The following is a 7,245-nucleotide window of genomic DNA, read 5'->3' as shown; positions in this document are numbered from 1 at the left end:
CACTTTGGGAGGCCGAGGCGGGTGGATCACGAGGTCAGGAGATCGAGACCATGGTGAAACCCCATCTCTACTAAAAATACAAAAAATTAGCCGGGCGTAGTGGCGGGCGCCTGTAGTCCCAGCTACTCAGGGAGGCTGAGGCAGGAGAATGGCGTGAACCCAGGAGGCGGAGCTTGCAGTGAGCCGAGATTGCGCCACTGCGCTCCAGCCTGGGCAACAGAGCATGACTCCATCTCAAAAAAAAAAAAAAAAATCAGTTGGCTGTTTGTGGCAGATTTCACACAGAAAAAAAAATCAGTTGGCTGTAAATATGTGGATTTACTTCTGAATTCTCTATTCTGTTCAGTTGGTCTATGTGTCTGTTTTTATGCCAATATCATGTTGTTTTGTTTATTATGGCCTTGTAGAATCTTCTGAAGTCAGGCAGATGCCTCCAAACTTTGTTCTTTGTATATTGCTTTAGCTGCTTGCATTCCCATCTGGCTTTAATTGTGTCAAGGCAAGCCCTGAGTCCTCTAAAGGTTACTCTAGTTTTGTACTTGTTTTATTTGTTTTTAACTGATCAATGGGCTAATATCACTTCAATTTTTAAATAAGTAACTATTACTATTAGTGATTGTATTTTTGTTTTTGTGTTACCTTCCATGCTACATCAAAAATCAGGATTTATCAAATTTTCAAGTAACAATGGAGGTAAGAAATTTTTATTTTTGTTTTTTCTTTTTAATTAATATTTTTGAGACAGGGTCTGACTCTGTTGCCCAGGCTGGAGTGCAAGGCATGATCTCAGCTCACTGCAGCTTCCACCTCCCAGACAGAAACCATTCTTCCACCTTAGCCCTCCTGAGTAGCTGGAACTACAGGTGTGCACCACCATGCCTGGCTAATTTTTGCATTTTTGATAGACAGGGTGTTGCCGTGTTGCTCAGGCTGGTCTCAAACTCCTGGGCTCAAGTGATCCTTCCACCTTGGCCTCCTAAAGTGCTGGGATTACAGGCGTGAACCACCACACCCAGCCTGGAAGTAAGGATTTTTTAAAAGTAACTGATGGAGTGACTGGGCGTGGTGGCTCATACCTGTAATCCCAGCACTTTGGGAGGCCAAGGTGGGTAGATCATTTGAGGTCAGGAGTTTGAGACTAGCCTGACCAACATGGTGAAACTCCATCTCTACTAAAAATACAAAAAAATTAGCCGGGTGTGGTATTGAGCGCCTGTAATCCTAGCTACTTAGGAGGCTGAGGCAGGTGAATCACTTGATCCCAGGAGGCAGAGGTTGCAGCGAGCTGAGATCATGCCACTGCACTCCAGCCTGGGCGACAGAGTAAGACTCTATCTAAAAAAAAAAAAAGTAACAGATGGCTTGTTTTATGTATCTCAAATAAATAAATAAAATGTTTACAATTGATTACTTAGGGAATCTGTGTCAAATGTGATAAAACATGCAAAGTTAGGTAAACTGTAAAGAATCATGTCTGTTGATGCCACATTATACTTGCAAAAGAAATAGATAACCTTGGCTGGGCGCGGTGGCTCACATCTGTAATCCTAGCACTTTGGGAGGCTGAGGCAGGCCGATCACAAGGTCAGGAGTTGGAGACCAGTCTGGCCAACATAGTGAAACCTTGTCTTTTCTAAAAATACAAAAAATTAGCCGAGTGTGGTGGTGTGTACCTGTAATCCCAGCTACTCAGGGGGCTGAGGCAGGAGAATTGCGTGAACCGGGGAGGTGGAGGTTGCAGTGAGCCAAGATTGCGCCATTGCACTCCAGCCCGGGCAACAGTGCGAGACTCCGTCTCAAAATAAAAAAAAAAAAGAAGAAGAAAAAGAAAAGGAAATAGATAACCTCTCTATAAAACATTCAGACTTACAATTTTCATTTCAATTATTTAACCAATAGCAAAAGGGGCAAAAATAAACCAATTGCTGATATATCCTTTCAATTATTTATTTTGTACTAAGAGGTTAAAAATTTTTTCAAATAGAGAACTAATATTTAAAAAGATTTTTTGGCCAGGTGTGGTGGCTCATGCCTGTAATCCCAGTACTTTGAGTGCCAAGGTGGAAGGGTCATTTGAAGCCAAGAGTTTGAGAGCAGCCTGGGTTACATGACAAGACCCTGTCTCTATGCAAAAAAAAAAAAAAAAAAAAAAAAAAAAAGCCAGTGTGGTGGCACATACTTGTAGTCCCAAGTACTCAGGAGGCTGAGGCAGGAGGATCACTTGAACCCAGGATTTCAAGGCTGCAGAGAGCTATGATTGTGCCACTGCACTCCAACCTGGGCAACAGAAATTCCATCTCTAAAAAGTAAAAATAAAAATATGAAAGTAAAAGGTGTTTTTTTTTTTTTTTGGACAAAGCCAATAGCATTGCTTGAGCCAGATCAATTTTGTGTTGTAGAATATTTACGTCTTTACCTTTGAAATCTATTGCCTGCTTTGTTGGCTGTTTAGCCAAGATGAACACTGAAAAGCAAACAAACAAACAAAATCAAAAACCACCTAGGTTTCAACAGCAACAAGTCACACCTACTTGGTAGGAGTTATTTTTTTATTTTTATTTATTTATTTATTTATTTATTTATTTTTTGTTTGAGACGGAGTCTTGCTCTGTCACCCAGGCTGGAGTGCAGTGGCGCGATCTCGGCTCACTGCAAGCTCGGCCTCCTGGGTTCACGCCATTCTCCTGCCTCAGCCTCTCTGAGTAGCTGGGACTACAGGCGCCCGCCACCACGCCCGGCTAATTTTTTGTATTTTTAGTAGAGACGGGGTTTCACCGTGGTCTCGATCTCCTTACCTCGTGATCAGCCCGCCTCGGCCTCCCAAAGTGCTGGGATTACAAGCGTGAGCCACCGCGCCCGGCCGGAGTTATTTTTTTATTTTTTATTTTTTTTGAGACAGGGTCTCCCTCTGTCGCCCAGGTTAGGAGTGCAGTGGCAGGATCTTGGCTCACTGCAACCTTTGTCTCCTGGGGTCAAGCGATTCTCTTGCCTCAGACTCCCGAGTAGCTGGGACTACAGGTACGTGCCGCCACGCCCGGCTAATGACCTCCATGTTTAATGTTAAATGACCAGTCTCTAGGGAATATGGAATCAAAGGCATGGAGACAGAATCCCTATTTTGTTTGGGGAAAAGGGGGATAATCTTTGTTCCAACATAATATTATGTTGGGACATTTAATATCATCTACAATCCAGTCCTAACTATACCAAAATAAAGTCTCAACCAACTCTGATTGATTCTTCTCCTTTAGGAATTACATGGTATACAGTGATTAGACACTGAAGAAAATAAAGAAAAACAATTGAAAATATATGAAGAAACAGAAACATGAGATTTCTCACAAGGCCCTGGATTAAAAAAAAAAAAATACCAAAAGACCCTTGGAAAATAATCACTATTTTTGAGCTTATTAATACACAGAGATCATCTTTTTTTTTTTTTTTTTTTTTTGGCCGAGTCTCACTCTGTTGCCCAGGCTAGAGTGCAGTGGCGCATGCATCTCGGCTCACTGCAACCTCCACCTCCTGGGTTCAAGCGATTCTCCTTCCTCAGCGTCCCAAGTAGCTGGGACTACAGGCATGTGCCACCATGCCCAGCAAATTTTTGTATTTTTAGTAGAGATGGTGTTTTGCCATGTTGCCCAGGCTGGTCCTTAATTCCTGACCACAAGTGATCTGCCCACTTCGGCCTCTCAAAGTTCTGGGACTACAGGCCCAGCTCATCACTTTGTTTAAACAAAGTCATAGGTCAGGTGCATGTCACTGTACTCCAGCCTGGATGACAGAACAAGACACTGTCTCAAAACCCCACCACCCCAAAACGAATTCATGCTAACTTACCAAGAAAATAGTAAACAAACTAACATTATAAACATTTTTACGGCTGGGCGCGGTGGCTCACGCTTGTAATCCCAGCACTTTGGGAGGCCGAGGCGGGCGGATCACGAGGTCAGGAGATCGAGACCACAGTGAAACCCCGTCTCTACTAAAAATACAAAAAATTAGCCGGGCGTGGTGGCGGGCGCCTGTAGTCCCAGCTACTCGGAGAGGCTGAGGCAGGAGAATGGCGTGAACCCGGGAGGCGGAGCTTGCAGTGAGCCGAGATCGCGCCACTGCACTCCAGCCTGGGCGACAGAGCAAGACTCCGTCTCAAAAAAAAAAAATAAACATTTTTACTAATTGTCATTTATTTTGCTAGTGTTTCTCTCTCAAAAATATGCAAAAGTACCACTACAGGACTATCCACCTGTCTCCACCTCTTGCAGTCTTGGGACCGGGAAAGAGGCTGGTCCATTAATCTTCACTGTAGATGTCCCTGCAAAGGGCAGGTGCATGTGGCTGCCAGTGACATTGGGTAATCAAGATTAGTCTGACAGGCTCTGGATCGGGAACCTGAATTCTTTGCACACCAGGGAAACTCTGGCTCACTTGCACTTGTATTCTTCCAATTTATGCTTTCTCTGCAAGGGCTTCCATTGGACAATGAAGAAAATCTGCTAACATTCGAGTGAGTTGCTTCCTCTCATCTATTTCTGCTGCCATTCTGCCATTGTAATCTGCCGGCAATATACACGCATCCATCATTTTAGAAAGCCTTTCTCCGGGTTCTTTATCTGCTATTTTATCTAGTAGAGATACTTCTTGGTCTACAGCAGACAAAAAAGCGATCCTCTAGTGAACTGCTGCATCACCCAAGGCTGCATTTTCTAGATTTTGTAATGCTGTCATGAGATTTAGAGTCTGTGATGGTGGCTCATTTGCAGATCCCAGAGAGGGACAGTTTTTATTTTCATTCATCTTTATCTGTTTATAAATTTGCTTCCTAGGCTTCTTATCACCACACAGAGCTTAAGTTGCTGTAATACATTGTTTCATTGTTTCTTGTTTGTTTGCTTGTTTGTGGTTTTTTTGAGACAGGGTCTTGCTCTGTTGCCCAGGCTGGAGTACAGTGGTGTGATCGTGGCTCACTAAAGCCTCAACCTCCTGGGCGGAAGTGATCCTCCCACCTCAGCCTCCTGAGTAGCTGAGACCACTGGAGCACACCACCATGCCCAGCTGATTTTTTTTTTTTTAGAGATGGAGTCTAGCCATGTTGCCCCAGCTGGTCTCAAATTTCTGAGCTTGAGTGATCCTCCCACTTTGGCCTCCCAAGGTGCTGAGATTATAGGTGTGAGCCACCACGCCTGCCTCTAAATACATCATTTGCATAAACAGACCTTTCTTCCCAAATAGACAACACTCTTCCAATGTGCTTCTGTGCTTCTTACAACTCTCATCAGTTTCACTTGAAACATGCTTAAAAGCCTCCACTATAACCAGTGCAAATCTTTTGTAAGCTCTGGCCCCTTCCTTTTGCTTTGTATTTTAGTAGAGACAAGGTTTCACCATGTTGCCCAGGTGGTCTCACTGGCAAGGTAAGAAAACTAAGCTTCCTGTTTGGCTTTGCTCTCTGCAACTCCAGCTACCACGCGGTGACCATGGGCCCGGGTGCTTCTTGCTGTGGTGAATGAGCCACAGGGACCAGGTCTGCATGCTCTGCTGCGAGTTGCTCAACCCTGACAGCTCCTTCTCCAGCGCCGCCTCAGAGAAGACCGACATCCCTTTCACCCCACATTCATGCCATCCCACACTGTGGGGTGATGGGAGGAGAGTTAAGTCCCCCTCTCGCAGCCTTGCCCCCTCACCTCACCCTTTCCACACCCTCACTACCACCCTGCTTGGTAGGATTTAATCCTAATACATATTACCCTAAATCCCATCTAACTCATCCGAACTTTGGAAAGTGACACACCTTAAGTGGTTGTGATTAAAACAGGCATTAACTTGTTTTGCTCCAGTGTGCTAAGAAACATTTGAAAGACATCCTTTTGGTTTTTGTTTGTTTGTTTGTTTGTTTGTTTTTGAGACAAGGTCTCACTCTGCCGCCCAGGCTGGAGAGCAGTGGCACCATTATACTCATCGCAGCCTCGAACTCCTGTGCCCAAGCGATCCTTCCATCTCAGCCTCTTGAGTAGCTAGGACTACAGGTGCACACCACCATGCCTGGCTAATGTTTTTAAAAATTGTTTGTAGAGATGAGGTCTCTCTGTGCTGCCCAGGCTGGTCTCCGACTCCTGGTCTCAAGCCATCCTCCCGCCTCGGCCTCTCAAAGTGCTGGGATTACAGGCGTGATCCACTGCGCCTGGCCAGTTTGATGGTTTTTAATAAAGCTACATACATAGGCAGCTCATGACCAGCAATTCCACTACATGGTATTCCCAAGGAAAGTGATGTATCCACATAGACTTGTACACGATTATTCATAGAACCTTTATGAATTATAGCCCCAAACTGAAAACAACCCAAATGCCCATCAATCCGTAAATGGATAAACAAAGAAAGGAACAAATTGCCAACATGTGTGTTAACACAGATAAAATCTCAAAAGCATGTTGACAAAAAAATTCAAAAGCATGTTGAACAAAAGAAGCCAGAGACAGGATTATTGTACTGCATGATTATACTATGATGTCATTTGCATGAAAATCTAGAAAAGACAAATCTACAGTGATAGAAGCAGGACAGTATTTTCCCGAGGCCAGGAATTGGGGATGGGACCTGGCAAAGGAAACGTTTAAGAGGATAACAATATTCTGCATCTTGCTCATGGTGATTGTTACACAGGTGGCACATTTACTAAAATTCACACTGTACAGCTTAAATGGATGCATTTTATTATATGCAAATTTTTTTTTTTTTGAGACAGACTCTCACTCTGTCACCCAGGCTGGAGTGCAGTGGCACGATCTCCGCTCACTGCAACCTCCACCTCCCGGGTTCAAGTGATTCTTCTGCCTCAGTCTCCTGAGTAGGTGGGATTACAGGTGCGTGCCACCACGCCTGGCTAATTTTTCTATTTTTAGTAGAGACGGGGTTTCACCATGTTGGTCAGGCTGGTCTCGAACTCCTGACCTCGTGATCGTGATCCGCCCGCCTCGGCTCCCCAAAGTGCTGGGATTACAGGTGTGAGCCACCGCATCCAGCCTAAAGTTGATTTTTTTAAAGCCCACAGAACCTGTCTCTGTTTTGATTAGTTTCCCCAGATTCATTGTGTTTTTTTTCGTTTTTGTTTTTTTTTCTTTTTTTGAGTTTCGCTCTTGTCACCCAGGCTGGAGTGCAATGGGTGACACTCGGCTCACTGCAACCTCTGCCTCCTGGTTTCACGCAATTCTCCTGCCTCAGCCTCTGGAGTAGCTGAGATTACAG

At 44.5% G+C, this 7,245-nt stretch overlaps 1 pseudogene; it reads right to left on the bottom strand.

Annotated features, from left to right (window-relative positions):
- Positions 1-4,293: 4,293 nt before the first annotated feature.
- On the bottom strand, positions 4,294-5,598 carry LOC116470426 (regulation of nuclear pre-mRNA domain-containing protein 1A-like; annotated as a pseudogene).
- Positions 5,599-7,245: the final 1,647 nt, after the last annotated feature.

This window comes from Hylobates moloch, unplaced genomic scaffold (assembly GCF_009828535.3).
Source record: "Hylobates moloch isolate HMO894 unplaced genomic scaffold, HMol_V3 SCAFFOLD_6, whole genome shotgun sequence".
Lineage (NCBI taxonomy): Eukaryota > Metazoa > Chordata > Mammalia > Primates > Hylobatidae > Hylobates > Hylobates moloch.
Note: the sequence above shows the minus strand (reverse complement) of the source record. Positions and strands in the feature narration are given on the sequence as shown.